General features: G+C 48.4%; 1 protein-coding gene and 1 long non-coding RNA gene across 3 annotated transcripts in view; one reads left to right on the forward strand and one right to left on the reverse strand.

The window, feature by feature from the left end:
- LOC309657401 (uncharacterized protein) overlaps positions 1-14,387 on the reverse strand; it is a 239,571-nt gene that overhangs the window by 189,591 nt on the left and 35,593 nt on the right. The gene's annotated exons all lie outside the window — the stretch shown is intronic.
- On the forward strand, positions 46-14,197 carry LOC309658003. The gene is made up of 2 exons (XR_014261990.1): positions 46-5,842; positions 13,500-14,197. It is a non-coding gene; the product is annotated as an uncharacterized lncRNA (long non-coding RNA).

The raw sequence follows: 14,387 nt of genomic DNA on the forward strand, positions 1-14,387 counted from the left end.
CACCTCGGAGAAGGTGCTCCAGGCTCTAGCCTAGTATCTCCCTCCCAACCCCACCTCCAGGGACCAGGCGGTGGGGAACTCTGGTTGGTGCAGACCCCTGTGGGGACCCGGGCTTGGAGAGTCCCCGCCCCGGGATGCAGGTTCCCGCAGCCTGGCACCCCGCCGGCAGGTCGGATCCGGCTAGTCCTCTATCCTCAGGCGTGCTTAGAATTAGTTGTAAAGAACAAGAATCCGGAGTGGGAAGGGGCTGACGGAGGTGAGACAGCACAGAGAGATGGGGTCGTGGCTGTCATCGGCACCCCTTCTTGCTACAAGCAGTGACGATAAAATTACGTTTTTTGAGAACGGGAACGGTAACAGAGGAATTTTGCCTCTTTATAAATAACTGCAACATTTCCTACCACCAAATTCCAAAGCTAACAGAGGGAACCCCTTCAGCAATGCCACAGCACTTTGTTCTGTATGGCCTCACACGTTACAGACAGTGAAAGGAATCCATCAGGTTTAATTGGTTCTGCTCTGGTCAGAACTGAGGTCTGTAGAAGCCTCCCATATACTTTACAATTTTAAGTTTGAGAACCCTAAACTAATGATGTGAAACTAATGTAGTGTAACACAAAGTGCCCTCTCTGCCAGTAGGAAATAATTTCTGCAGTGCTTCTAAAAACCAAACCAAACCAAACAAATAAATCAAATGATTTTACAATGTGGAAAAGCCGTGAGCAGGCTGGGCTGGAGCTCTGTTTGGGGGAAGCAGGCGGTTTGCGCGGCTTGGAGCGTCTCAGCCACCGGCCTCAGCAGCTTTGCTGGGCTCGGGGGTGCCTGCAGCTGGGAGCATTCGAGCCTCTGGCCCAGCACGCTCAGGAAAACAATCTGGGCCACAAATTCAAAATGACAGTTTTAACAAATACGATTTCAGCTTTTATATTTGGATTTAGGAAGGGGATGATGGCCTTCCCCAGGAATCACTATTAAATAATAAGCTTATAACATATTTGCTGATGGCAATATAGACCCTGCTTCAAATTAACTTTAAAATGTGCTGCTGATACGGCTTGCACTTAGAAGGAAAACAAAACTGGCGACTTGGTAGATTTAGTCTAGGGCCAAATGTACAGAAATGTACACAAAGTTGATCGGCACTTTTGCTACCTGAACGGCCAAAGGAGACTTTAACATTTAAATTGGTTCTTTAAAGATTTACAAGAAAACTTTTTTCCCTAAACTGATTAGAATATCAAAAAAATTTTTTTAACAATTAAAGCATGCTCAAGCTCTGACAATTTCAGCCTCTCGGAAGCTGACATTTTTTTAATGCATTTACTTTATTGTGAAATTGCAATTTGTTAATGAAAGAGAATTGGTTGCATCTGTCTGTTTACAAGTTTTTAATATCCACCAGTCATTTGACCAATGTAGAGAGCAAATAAATATTCTCCCCCCCCTGTCATTTTTTTTAATTTCCCAGAAACAAGCATTCCTTTATTATCTGTGACCTACTCAAATAAGAATTATTGTTAAAGAGTTGCAGGTTTTCATACCTGCTGGAGCATTTAGAGCCCAAAGCACCATATTTATCTGGAACATTTTTGTTGAGCTTAAATACAGTCTTAAGTCTGCCTATCCTATATTACTTGGGGTTGGGTAACATAGATCGCTTTGGAAAAGATAAACAGGCTACCATCAAAGAAATGGAATAACTAGTAAGGATGCTTTCAGTGGCAGCAGGCAGAGAGGGACTATTATCCTAGTGCTAGAAAAATATTCGTATATTTTGGAAAATGCAAACAAATAAAGGGGCAACCTGTGAGGATTAACTAAAGACTCAAATGATACAACCAGCTGTCTGTCGCCCCACGTCCATGTTGGGCTTCAAGGGGAAAAGTTCACACAAAATTGGGTTTGCATTTACTGAAGAAATTAAAGTGATTTGACTCAACACTGACGATGTAGGTCTACAAATCATTTATTACGCACGCATCCACCAGAAGGAAAACGTCTATGGGAAACTTTTGTATGTGAACCTTTGCGTTTCTGAAAGCAGAGGCACAAAAGAGAAGGCTTCGTTGCTGTTGTTTAGAAATGATTACAGCTAATACCTGACCACGGCTGATTTTCCTGTCGTTCACCACTTTAACATCGGAAGCATGTGATCGGCCCTCCAGATGCCCATTATTAATTGCATGCTCTTTGATGTCTGAACATCGTCGATAGAACTTACAAAGGCATTAACGTAAGAAAATAATGCGTCCTGAAAAATTCCCAAGTCACTGCCTGGTGAAAGCTGCGTGTTCCCCATTCGTTTGCTCACCTTCAGGGACACCGTGAAAATACCCCCAAGCCCCAGACATTTGCCAAACGCTTCAGCAAAAAAAAAGGAATTTCAAAACTTATCTAAAATTTCTACTCTGCGTGGGGAGAAAATAGCACATTTGTTCATTCAAGAAGCATCTATGTAATTAAGAGCAACAAATTTCTAAAATGCTTATGGTTCAGGAATTCGCATGAATAGAACTATAAAGAAAGAAAAAGACATAGAGTTGGGGGGGATAGAAAAACAAAGGTTCGACAGATCCACTGGGTAAGTGAATAAAGGCCACCTCGTTACAAATACCTACACTTCGCTAATGTTTATTTTCTCCCAAGAGACAAATTTATTTTTTAAAGGCTTATCATGAGGGAAATCGCTGACTGTAGGTAAATTTCTTTTCTCAGGCGGAACTCAAAAAGAGATATTGTTATAACATGGTTTCTTGTGTGCAATTTCAAAACAAATAGACTTTTGTTTTTACAAACCATTTATTTGGGGGGATTTATTTGAAGAAAAATTTTCCTTTGCAAAGAAAAATTTATAAAAAGCTACATGTGCAGATTACTTGACCCACTGCCTATCATAACATCTTTACACATCTCAAGGATTTAACACAGTGAAAGGAAAAGAGTAAAGAGGGTTTGAAGGGCAGCCCAGCACGGCTTGCATGGTTGGTTGCTTTCCTATGTAGAGCTCAGGAATACATCTATCCCAGAAATATTTGTTTACCATGAAAAAATGTTTGAGCCACCAAATATTGAATTCTTTCACATTTTTGGGCAAGGTCTTTTTGCCGTCTGGAATTAAGTATGTTAGTAAAGCTTGTGTTTTCAAATATTAGATTTTCTATCGTTCCCTGAAACTCTCTCAAGCACAGAACTGAATAATCTCACCTTTCCAAAAATAGAGGCAGAATGAGACAACTAAAAATGAGAATTTTTAAAGAAAAAGAAAATCTCTTTCAAAGAGTGGAGCTTTAAAAAAAAAAAAAATGATCACACTGCGTATCTTTCTTGGAGTTCAACTAAATAACCTCCGACAGATCTACAAAAAAAAATAGATCGGGCAATTTGCTATCTCAAATGATGCACAATTAAAAGTAAAGTAAATATTTAAAACAATCTTCCTGTTCAAAAGAATTGGAAAATTAAACACTTATAGTCAGCAATCTTGGAATCTTGATTCCTTTACTCTTATATACTTTGCAGGGGTGGAGATGGAGTTTCCCACTGTTTAAAGATTCCCTCTGCAAATAATATCACACTTTCTACATGTACAAGCCCCGCAAACATAACGATGTATTAGCTAAATGTAAGCCCTCTCTGAGTTCCCGGTGAATCTAAATATGTACGAAATTAAAATTGAAATAAGGAACAAGTCTAGTGTTAGTCCTCTCAAAATACTAATTTAATAACTCTCCAGGAAATAGTGTTTTAGGAAAGGCAACCCAGATGTCAGCATATAAAATCAAGCTATAAAGTGCCCTTCAAATATATTTCAATCATTTTTAAATATTTACATTTAATAAGGACAAGTTTTTATGGCAGGAGAGGTAATTACACTTATCATTCATGGAAAAATGTAGTTTTAATGGCTTGTATATTGATTTGCAAAGGTGAAATAGTAACCTAAAATATGTCATTGTCTTTTTTTTTCTTCTGTTCAGCAATTTCTTGCTTTTGCAAAAGCAAAATATGAAATGCTAGATGTGCCAGTGTTAGGGCTGGGGAGGAGGGAAAGCCCTTGTTAAAAAATATTCACACTCATACATTCTCCCCTCTTTTCTTGATGTCTCCTATTATGCTAAACTGAAACCCCAAGTATTTGTGCTCTGGAGGGTAATTAGAAGAATCTTATTGGACTTTTATAGCTCTTCCTAATGAGGCTATTTATTTGGCAAGCATTAGCCAGCCAAGGATTAGTAACACCTTGATATGGGCCCTATTGAAGCTGCTACCCCTACCGCCCACTCGACACAAAAGCCTGACTTATCGGCAGAAAAGGCTTGGTGCAGACAAGTCGTGGCTTCTGAAAATTCACCAGGGGTCAGCCTTCAGTAGTCACAACTTCTGAGACCAGGGGCCGAGGCAAATTCAGGTTTGGTCACTTTGAGGCCAGCAACCCTGACGAAACTCAGGGCAGTGGGTTGCTGGGAAGACGGGGAGGGGGAGGAACCCAGGAATCATCTGGGTGGGTCTTGGGGGAAATATCACTGACATTCAGCATGCATCTGCCCCTGGGAAGGACCCAGGCCTCCAGATCCCAGGGACCTTCCTCTTTACAAGGAAATAGGCAGACTTCAGGGCTCTCCGAGAGCAAAACGAAATACGCTTTCTCTACTTGTCCAGGCCAGCGGGGAAAGCAAGTCGAAGGGAATTGGTTACCTGTCCTAAAATACCTCACTCCGAGCGAAAGCCCTCTTTATTTTTGATGATTTGACATAATCTTAGAGAAAGACTATTAATTTGATTAAAAGTGATTTTAAAAAGTGATTTAAGATGAATTCATAAATAAAATACTCTCACCTCTGGCAGGGAGGGCAAAGGGCTTTGCATGTCTGGCCTGGGAAGTCCTGACACATTCTGGGACTCTAAGAAGGGCAGACTAGAGAAATAAACAAACCATTCAGGCCAGCTTTTCAAAATCCACCAACGTGGAATTCCCAGTCCAAGGCTTCTGACTTCATTTTGGGCAACCAGGCTGGAGGGGAAAACCTTGAGGTGGGATGACAGGGGTTAGGTTTGCAAATGACCTACGATAGATAAATATTTGTAAAACACTTTGAGAATTAATGAGCTACACAAGCACCCCGGCTACAGAAAAGGCCTCCATTCCGTCACTTAGGAAATTTTTCAGGGGAGCTAATATTTGAGACCCAAGACAAAATGTGGCCTGAAGAAGCAGACCCCTATACACAGGCCCATGGCCATGCTCTGGGTGGTAGACGATTCCATAAAGAACACTCTATGGTGAGTTTGCTCTGAGAGGGAAATTGCTAAACTCTGATTTCTGCCATAACTGAGTAGCCCCTTCTTCACTGGTGAGCCCACCTGTGGGGTCTCTCTTGGAGGGCTAGGTAATTGCACTCCTTTCTGGCAGAAGCCATTGGACCCCCAGAAAAACGTAAGGGCAAAATGGCCACTGTGGGAGGCTGTCACCCCCTCCTCCCGAGGCCAGGACTTGACAATATCCAACTCTTGGAAGGGTGGGAGGACTGAGGCTGTCGGCTTGGCCTCAATCTCTTTGTCTAAAACAGGCACCCTAACCACAAAAACAACTCTTGCAATTGGCACCGCTTCTATCACTATAGCAACCAGCACTTCTAGAAAGGCTAACACATTGGTTTGGGACTCACAGCCAAATTAAAATTTCCACAGCTCAGTTTGCTCCTCACTCATCCCCTACCCCTCCTCTGGGACCTTCAAGAGCTCGGCCCCGAGTGGCTGGATGACTACATAACAACGCAGGCCCACAGCTGCTGGATTCTGCCCAAGGAGTGGCTGCACACCAATGCCCCAAATGCTGAGACAGGTGAGCCCCCAAAGGTGTCTGCTGGGTTTCTATAGCAACGGAATATTTGTCGGACCGAGGTCTCCATGGGGGATGGGGAAGCAGAAAGGGTACTTTTCCATTCCTGTTATGGAAGCAGCTGAAGCAGTGAGCATTTAGGCCTCACATGGCCAGAGAAGGGTAAGCTGGGTTCTGCTTACAACGGGCAGTGGGCTTGAGACGCTGAGTCGTTGACACTGGCAGACTGGGGAGGAGAAAGCATTAAGGGCCCCTCCTGCCGAAAATCACCACAGTGACTAGATGGTGCTGAAGTGCAGGCATACCTGAAACCATGGATCCTGCCAATCACGCAACCCGACACCTACAGCCCTTCAAACACCTACTTAGCGTGATTGAGTAGGCTAGTCTCTAAACTCCACTCAAAAGCAACGAGGGACATTCAGGCCCAGCCTCTGGACCATAGATGAGGGGCACTGGCAAGCTCATGAAGAGCAGCTTGTTCTAAACTTTGGCCTCTTGGACACGTCTTTGGCCGAGTCAATCTCATAGGCTGGGTGAGATATCTGTTCCTGACTGTCTGAGTCAGTAACAATTTGCAGTGAGGACCTATTCCACAAACTAAGAGAGACTGGAGATGGGCTATTAGCTATAGCTCTTTTCATGTGGAATTACTTCTACTGGCACTAATACGCCATCATTTGAAAGCCTTAACCCAAACGGACGGGCGTCCGCCCCAAGCCAAGGCTGCCTGGACTGAGGCAGTGGTCCCCATGTGCTAGCTATTACCAGGTTGTTTGGTCCTGTCCCCAGTCGGCATTTGTTGCCGCGCACTGAGAAACTGCTGTCAGGAAATGTTCTTTTCTAAATTACATAATTAGGGTATTGGGGAGCGTAGTGAAGGCAGATTAGGGGGGCATCACTTGTTCTTACTGCAAACTATGATTCAAAGCACATAAGTAAACACTTAAACTACGTGAATGGTTTAATATTGATTAAACAATGATCTCTGAGACCAAACTCTAGCATGGTAGGTAGAAGGAGCTGAAGGGGGAAAAACAAAGAGTCTGCTAAATCGTGTGCACCGATTTACAGAGAAGTGTGGACTTTGACCTGACAGATCAAAATCAGGATTTGGAATGATTACCTAAAATAAAGTCCTAAGGTCCCGCCCCTGCAAGCTGATGGCAGGGCTGGGGGCTAAATGGTCGGGGTCGGGGGTCAAGTTCTTCCCTCAGAAAGACCAGCTTCTCACTCACACCCACTTCCAGAAACAGAGACTCAGGCAAAGTGCTGGCTCAAATTGCGTTTCATTTATTGTTTCTAACTACGGGCCACGGACTTCAACTTGATTAGAAAATTGTGCTGACGCTTCCTGTGAAGTGTATCCCGAGCCCTCCAGAGGAACTTCAGAAGGGAGTTTTCTGCATGCACCCGCCTCCCCTGAATGGCATTCCCACTGCTGGCAGTACCCTTGGCTACACATGTGCCCCGATGCCCAGGCAGGTGGAGGGGCCGCCCTCAAGAAACAAGCCCTGGGCAGGAGACTCGGTGAAGGAACCACTGCTGACCAGTGCAGGTCCTCAGAGTTCCTGAGGGTGGGGCAGGGGGGCCCCTGCAGGGTGTGGCTCAGAGGACAGCTCCCCACTCCTTTCCGGGGACCTTCCACCCAGTTAGTCACAGGGTCTTTGTCAGGGGAAGCCCAAAGACACCTCTGGTCGCATCTGCATGCAGACCTCAGCAGCCTGTCATCTCCCTTCCCCCTGGCCCATCTTTTGTGTTTGTTCTCCTCCCGTCGCCTCATCTGACTCTCCTCCAGAGCAGGAGACTGCCGGTTGAATGGGGAGAAGGCTACCAAGGCATAAGTATACCAATAATAAAAACTAGCCAGTTTTTAAAAGCTTACTCTGCACTAAGCATCATAAACTCACTATTCATCACACCAAGTGATCACAACAGCCCTTCGTGGTAGGTATTATTATCTACCCCCATTTTTTAAATGACAAAAAATATGTGGCACAGGAAGGGTGATTTGCCCAAGATCACACAGCAATTCTATAAATTTTGATTATTTAACAAACACAGAGCTCTTACTTTGTGCCAGCTGCTGTTCTAAACATTTTATAAATATTAACTGATTAAATCTTCAATGCAGCCTTAAGGAATAGGTATTATTATTGTCATCCCCATTTTAAAAAGAACAAACTGAGGCACAGAGAAGTTAAGTTACTTGCCCCAGGTCACACAGCCAATAAGTGACTAAGCCAAGATTCTAAAGCCCAACTTCCTAACCTTTCCAAAAAACTGAAGGCAGTCCTTAACAAAAGAAGAAAACATGCCCTTCTGCCATAAGCAAAGTGCCTCGGTGAGACGGAACAGCAGGCATTGTGCTGACGTGCAGAGAGCGCTAGTCTGAGAGACTAGAGGCCTGCGCTCCAGCCCCATCTCTGCTTTGTGGTGATTGGTGAAGCACCGCCCCTCTTAGGTCTCACTTACCACCTGGAACTTAAGGTGACTGGAGCCCAGGGGCCCTCCATGGTCTCAATCTCAGCCTCTAGAGGACTAACAGGGTACAGGTAAGTCTAGGAGACCAGGGAGTTGGGGAGGGGGCACTGCCCTGCTTCTTCCCAGTCCTCCTCTCCCCACCCCGCCTGGAGCCAAGCCTGGGGGGAATCTCTACTGCGGAATCCATAATCATCCATTCCTCCCTCCTATCTGCACAGATGCTTGGGTTCCTAACATACAAACACCTCCAATGATGTTTTCATCTCTGCCAGTTCTCTGCAGGAGGCAGAAGCGGGTACCAAGTGAAAATCCTGCAAAGATTAGTTTCTCCTCAATTATATGTTCAAAATATGGACAGAGTACAGATAGACACATCCCTCCCATCCACTGCCGTAAACAGCTGAAGTGCTGTGCATGGAGAACCCATCAGGGCCCCTCGGATGAAGCCCTCCAGCTCAGCCACAGCCCAGCCCGGGCCTCAGAGCCCCGCAGCCTCCCTATGCTCAGGGCCAGGCGGGCAGCTGGCCCTGGGGTCATCTGAGGATCTCCCCCTCTCCGAGTCGCCTGTGGCTCCAGGGCTCTGCTGTCATATCCCAACCTTGAGCAATCCCCGTCAGCTGGGCTGGGCCAGAAGTTTGGGTTCTGTACCATACACAGCTGATACTATTTGCAGACTCCACATATGCCATTCACCTACTTGCTAAAACTGATTAGTAACCCCCCAAAATCAATACCTGCAGGACTGGCATGGCAGACGTAGACACGCGGAGAACAGTGAAATTTCTGCATTCCCTGATGTGCACGGTCCCAGGTGGAATGTGGTGACGCCCTGCCTTGTTTCAGCTCTTACACTGCAAACAAGCGCCCTTTCCATGGTCAGCACAGTGCCATGTCTGCCACATTTCTGAGCTTTTTCTTGGTGATTTTGCTGTTGAAAATGGCCCCCAAGTATAGTGCGGAAGTGCCACCCAGTATTCCTAAGTGCAAGAATACCATGGTGCACCTTACAGAGACCATCCCTGTGCTAGATAAGCTTTGTTCAGGCATGAGTGTGCTACTGACTGTGAGTTTAGTGTTAATTAATTAAATATGCATATATTACAGAAGGTGTCTTTAAACAGAAACCCACGTAAGACAAGGTTAGGTATTGATCAGTTGATGAATATGTTGGGACCGAGGTTCGCAGGAACCAAACCCTGTATTTCCCTTAGAAACAGCAGTTCAGCGTTTGTTATTTCAGTGTTGCAGTGACTTTCTAGAACACAACCACCAAGACATAATGAGAACAACTGGAGTTTCCTTCCCACTGAAGGTGTCTGGGCCTATGGGGGGGGTGAGATGTAAGGAGATACAGGGCCAACAGCTGATGTCAGCTACTATTCACGCAGCACCGCCTTCCCAGACCAGGGCAGGCCCGTTATCTCATAGAGCCTTGTCTTTGTCTTTAATAATAGTGTTTAAAATTGTAATAATGGCCACTAACACCAACTGAACTGGGAGGCAGGCACATACTAACGACTTCACATTTGTCACACAATACCTCATCTCACCCTCTTGTGCCCTGTGAACGTAGGTGGCTTCAGAGCCTCTGCCCGAGGGAACCTGTGCTATGTAGCAAGTGGTCAGTGCAGCCAGTGTCCTGGACTCCTCAAGGGGACAGCTGGAAAAGCCATGCTCCAAGGATTTTGAGACCATTTTCCAGCTCTGGGGTACACAACGGTGAACGGAGGAAGCAGGGACTCAGCCCAGCCTTGAGAGAGTGGCCTGAGAGGGCAGCCAGCCTGTCCCCAAGCCGTGCCCCAAGCCTGCCACCACCCAGCCCTGGGCCACTGCAGGGCAACACTTCCTCTCTGCTCACATGCACCGGCCGCCATACTGACGTCCACAGCCTTGTGTGACAGACCAGGCAGCTCGGCCTCCCCAGCCCAGCCTGGTGTGGTGGAAGAGCCCAGATGCCAACCCGAGTGCCCGATCTCGGCCACAGCACCACCCCAGCTGAGATGCGAAAGCCTGAGGATGGTGCCACTTGGCACCCAGGTGGCCCTGGGCCACTGTCAGCCTCCCCATGTGACCCTGAGGAAACAACTCACTTCTCCAACCTCTGGTCTTTCCCATCTGTAAAGAAAAGGGAATAATTACTTTCCTGCTTCCAAGTTTTCATATCTACTGTCTCACAATTCTAGGAGACACACAGGCATGGCTGGTAAAGAGCACAAAGACAGTGACTGTTACTGCCGCAGATAAAATTAGATGAATAAAGTAATACTCCCTGGATTCCAAAAAGAAACAAAGTGACAGCATTAATCATCTCAGTTTTTACATTTTTCACTAAAGCAGGATAGATTGGGCCGCTCAAAAGGAAAAGCCAAAGTCTCAGAATATTCCTGCCACTGAGCTCCCCGTGGAAGGAGGCATACAAGGCATTCGCTGACCAGTCATGGGTGCTGATTACCTCCAGATAATGACAGTGCTACTCACAGGCAACAGCAGTGAGGAAAGCTCAGAAACAGTCCCCTAAAAGGTGAAGAGAGGAAGCAACAGGCCCCTCTTCAAATGAGCCTCAGAGAAGATATAAATAGGGTTGAGTGGCAGGAGGAGGGCCAGGACAATTCTGTCCTCCTGCTGTGAGGTAGGAGCTGTGACCCTGGAGTCCCCACAGCCCCACCTGCCTCTCGGCTGCCCCTGCCGGAAACTCCACAGGGCCCAGACAGCAGGAGCCCAGGTAAGCCGCCCCAGGTGCAGAAGTGACCTTGGCTGCAGGAAGTCCTGTCTCCTGCCTGCAGCTAATTGCAGCTGCTGCAGAGGAGCCGACCTAATTACACAAAAGTATGTAGCTCCCACATTCCTGGGCCACCACACAGTCTCACACATCTCGCAGGAGATGCAGCCCCTGACTCCTGTTCTGGCCCTAGCCCCTCGTGGTTTTGCCGAGCGCCCAAAGATGGTCCCCTCTCTAGCAGCAATTTGGGGCTGCCCCGGCAGCAATTCCCTCCACTCTCCCTTGCCTGCCGCTGAGGCACTTAACCCTCATCTTTGCCTAATGTAAATATTTAATCCTGTACATTTAGGATCTGCCCATCACCTGCCTCTAGCCTGTTCTCTCCTCATCCAAATGGTCTCCCTGCCAGACCCAGGAGTAAGGGTAGGACTCTGACGGGCTCTCCCACCCTGCAGAGCTCCCCACACAGCCTGGCACCCAGCTAACACTTAACCATCTGTGGAGGTGACAAACTGTACAACTCACGGTAACGCAGGTGCTCTGAGCTTCAGTTTTCTCATCTGTCACGTGGCGCTAACACCACCTCCTTCACAGAGCTTTTCGGAGATTGAAATCTAAGTTGGTACCGGGCATACAAGAGGTCCCCCATGAACATTTACTGAATTGAATTGTGAGCCTTACACCTACTGAGCATTAACAATGGGCCAGGGGCTTGTGCATCTAAGACATTTCATCCATCCACATGTAAGTATCCCTTCCTCCCCGTACCAAGTCTAAGAGACTTCTATGTCTGCCAGCTGTTCCTGCCTCTTCTGTGATGCAGAATCAGGAGATGGTAGGCAGGACAGAGGAGGGACGAAACTGGAGAAAGGCTTAGTTGGAGAGTGGGCCCATCTATATCACAAAGAGTTGGAGTGTGGGGAGCACAGAGGAAAGGAAAACTGATGACGGAGGAAACTGCAGCTGGGCACATGGGCTCAAGTGCGCCACTGGGACACAGGAGAAGGACTCCCAGTGTTCAACTTTCATTCAAAGGACAATAAAGAGACAGCTTTCTAATTACTCTGGGTGCTGGATTGTGCAGAGACCTAGCCACATGGGGCTCTGGGGCTACGAGGGTTGCACACCCATTATCTCTTTAATGCTTACAACATCCCTGAGGCATATTCCCCATTAAACAGATGAGGAAACCAAGGTTCATAAAGGTTAAATAACTTGCCTGAGGTTACACAGCAACTAAGAGGCCAAGCCAGGTCTTCCCGCAAGATCTGCTGTTTTCTGAGCCTGACCTCCAATTCATGTCACACTGCTACTGCATTGTCACTGTACTCTAAGACAGTGGGGGTAGGGAGGTGCGTACTGAGCAACTTTTGTGGGTTCTTAAGGAAATGCTGCCTTACAAACCCATCCCCTCTGACACCACCACCCACCGCCCCCGCCAGAGTGCAAGGAGGCTGGGCCCTCTGGGGACATGTGGAGGAGGGATAGGCTGGCTAGAGGAGCCTCTTGCCCAGGGGTCCTGCCCTGGCAGAATCAGCTCAAACACAAAGGTGACGATAGAGTGGTGGCAGCCACCAAGACCAAGGGTGGTGTCCTGAGCAAGGAGAGCTGTGCTCTGCCCAAGAGGGCTAGGAGAGCTAGGTGGGCTTCTTGGGGGAGGCGATCTTTGTCCACCTGGAAGGATGAGTAGGACTTAAGATGGGGATCTGGTAGAGGAAGCAAGACAGGCAAAGGTGTGAAGTGAGAAAGCACAGGTTTCCCCTGGAGAGGAGACAGGACACTGGACCCGTACGTGTAGAGCACACGCAGGCTGAGATGCAGCGTGCGCCCGAGTTCCCTGGTGAGAAGTCAGGCCGTCCTTCCAGAGGCAGCCGGGAGGGGCATGGTGGGAGCTGGCCTTCAGGAAGCAGGCCGGTGGGAGTGAGGGGAGCCAGCGCAGGGCAGAGGCCTGCCCCCTCGCTGAGCTGAAGTCTGTGTATCAAGGGCCCCTCTTGACTCCCTCTCACCCGGAGCTCTCGGGCCCTCCTGGAGGGGATGGTGCAGAGCACAGCTTCTGAATCCAGAGAAATGGTCTTTTCAGCCTTTCGAGAGACTCATCCCAGAGCTGATCAGATGGGATATTTCAGAGTAGGGAGAGGGGGCCATGAGGTGCCCCTGGCCCCATCATGCCACACCACCTGTGCAGGGTAGCTCTAGGACACCAGCAGCACAGGTGGCGAAACACCTCCCTTCCTTAATGCAGATCCACCCCACCCCCGCGCATCTTCCAAAGGACTGGGAAACCTACCAGCACTGCTTGGAGGTCACCCGTCAGTGACCCCGACTGACATCCGCACCCCCCTCCCCATTCCAGGCGCTTACACCCTCTCCCCCTTCCTCCCCTGCAGAGTCCTTCAGGCCTCAACCTGAACGCAACCTCCTTCTCTAATGCAACCTTCCTCCTCCGTGTTCCCACAGCTCTCAGTGCTTCTGCCCACAGTCTGCGCTTGATAAACACCAGCTGAAGGAACAATCCCATGGCAGTACTTCCCCAGACACCATTTCCTCACCACTGGATGTGACCGTCAGCCCCCGGAGCACAGGGCCCACCATCCCCTGCTTCTCCAGCGCCTGCTTGGGCCGCGCACAGTACTGCACACGGCAGCTGCTCACTAAAGACTCAGCACGGGCCTCCCGCACTGCATGTGCACCCCAGCCCGGACAGCCCCTGCTCACTTGCATCTGACCGGTCTCCCTGGGAGGGGACCCCAGCACTGAAGGTGCAGGGCTGAAGTTCCAGGGCTGCTCCTGTCCTGCCTTCGCAGAGCCAGCCGCTGGTTGTGTGGCGAGTTGTCACCCAGCTCCTCTCGCAGCCGTCCCAGAGGCTCACCCTTGCCTCCTAGGTCACTCCCACCCCAACCCCGCAGGCAGGCAGCCGCTGCCTCTCACCCGAGATGCCTCTGGCTCTCCCAGGCCTCGGTTCTGAGGCCCTCCTCAGGCTGACACATTCGGTCCCTTTGCCTTCTCAAACCCCAATTCCTCATCTGTGAAATGGGTTCAGCACCCTCACAGCCCACGAGGACCTGAACCGGCTTTTGACACAGGACAACACCCCTCACACTGGTCCCCTCCACTGCAGGAAAGTTCTTCTAGAATCTTCTAGCCAGGACCAAGGAGTGTATGCCAAAAGAGGAAAGGACTGTTTTCTCCTTCTACTCGGCTTAGTCCTACAAGGACCCAGAGGGAAAGGGGAGAGTCCCATCCCCACCTCATCACCACGCCCCCTCGCCAGGGGTGCTAGTTCTCTCTACAGCCAGCCCTGAATCAATCTGTGTTTGTGTCATTTAAAATCCTAGTCCTATTAAT

This window comes from Balaenoptera physalus (genome assembly GCF_965194825.1).
Source record: "Balaenoptera physalus genome assembly, chromosome: 3".
NCBI lineage: Eukaryota > Metazoa > Chordata > Mammalia > Artiodactyla > Balaenopteridae > Balaenoptera > Balaenoptera physalus.